This window comes from Echinops telfairi, unplaced genomic scaffold, assembly GCF_000313985.2.
Source record: "Echinops telfairi isolate 266 unplaced genomic scaffold, ASM31398v2 ScPeMD7_655;HRSCAF=1070, whole genome shotgun sequence".
Lineage (NCBI taxonomy): Eukaryota > Metazoa > Chordata > Mammalia > Afrosoricida > Tenrecidae > Echinops > Echinops telfairi.
The window spans coordinates 31,430,843-31,432,800 of record NW_022104553.1 but is presented as its reverse complement, the minus strand read 5'-3'; positions in this window follow the sequence as shown (position 1 = coordinate 31,432,800).

Here is a 1,958-nt window from a genome sequence, read left to right as displayed (position 1 = left end):
TTATAGACACAAGCCTTGCTTTCAGCAAGTTCATGGTCTAAAAAAAAATCATTTAAAACAAATTTTCCATGCATGAATGCTGAGTATGAATTAAGTCCATTGAGCATCTAGATTATGTTGGAAAAAGTGTTAAAGCTTGGTTTTATTGATCTCCAAGACCTCAAATGTCTTATCAATAAATTATTCCCTTCCCTAAAAAAAAAAAAAAAAAAAAAAGGTGACTGGGCTGGCAAAGATTTTGTTATCTGTATTTTCACCACGATAAAAAAATCAATGAATAAAAATGAAGTTGCATAAAGGTATCATTAAGAATGACATGTAGACAAGGCCAATCCTCAAAAACACCACTTTCTAGTTTGTTTTTCCCACCACTTTCCTCTATTACCGATGCCCTGGAGGTGATAGAAAATGATAGAACAGCACACCTCTCCCTAATTCCGTGCGCACTGACCTCCTGTTGGTAGCTCGACGTTGACCACCGCGTGGGAGTATTGACACCATGGAAATCAGGAGACACTGCAAACAAGAGCCTTTCCTCTGAGCAAGTCAGAGCATTCCCTGACGCCTCACTGCCAATGGCCACTTCCTCGGTCAAAGTCAAAACTCGGACCGCTTTGAGATTTACCGAATCGGAACTCATATCGCTACACGGACATGGGTGTCATCACGTTCCACTGTTAAAAGAAGGGTCACGTGGAGGCACTTAATCGAGCCCCGGCCCCGGTCTGGCTAGCCTATGATGGGCACGCCTGGCGGTGTCTTCTGAAACAGGCTAATTCCCATCCTAGTCCCTACAGGATCTCCTCATAGGTTATGGCAAAGATTCATGCCACGCTCAAAAAACACAGGACACAAGCTTGATGCTTCCTGACGTCTCCTTTTAAATCACTTACCTGCTCCTTCAGCTGGACCGTGGTGGACATCAGAGGATGAGGGAAAGGCGTTGGGCTGAGTCTTCCAGCGACCGTACTGGGTGTGACTCTTTGTTAGAGCAGGTTATGAGCGCCATGTAGTCATTAAATTGATGTATACTATCTTTCCAGCCCTACCAGAAAGAACTCATCAAGCGTCCAGATGTAATGAAGATAGACGAGTGGAGTATCCCGGTTTGGGCCCCAGGGTTACGGGAAGCACCTCACCCTCCTCGTGTATCATCAACTACAAGACCTTGCACCTTGTCGACCTTCCACAAACCATCACATGGGTCCACGCATCAAAGTGCCAAGAAGAACGAAGACGTACGCCAGAGGAGGCTGGGAGACGGATCTTTCCGGGTGCCGGGCACACGAATGATGGGCTTAGGGGTCCAGCGGCCTGGAAATGTCAGGACGTGTCCTCCAGACGACAGCTATTGCAGCTCATACCTGCCAACACTGGGAAAAGACACGGGCCTGGTAGACAGTTTTGGGTCCTGCAGACAGCTGGTTCCATGCTTGACCGTGAAACACCCTGTTCCGCATCAAGCTCCAAACCATTCGTACGGGAAGACGCCACCTTGAATCGGGTCAGAGCAGGAAAGCACCCTTGTGGTAGATCCCGGCGGGGGTGACATCCAAAGTTCTGGCCCTTCCATCTTACAATTCTTTGGATTTTGTGTCACCGGAGACATCTTTAGAAAGAAAGGTCGCCTGGAGGAGTTTACACAAATATCAGAGTGTCTACGCAAAACCAAGGCATGTACAGCAAAGGAGTACACATCCAAAAACAGAGAACACATCCAAAAACAAAGGAGAACACATCCAAAAACAGAGAACACATCCAAAAACAGAGTACACATCCAAAACAGAGCACACATCCAAAAACAGAGAACACATCCAAAAACAGAGAACACATCCAAAAACAGAGAACACATCCAAAAACAGAGCACACATCCAAAAACAGAGAACACATCCAAAAACAGAGTACACATCCAAAAACAGAGAACACATCCAAAAACAGAGCACACATCCAAAAACAGA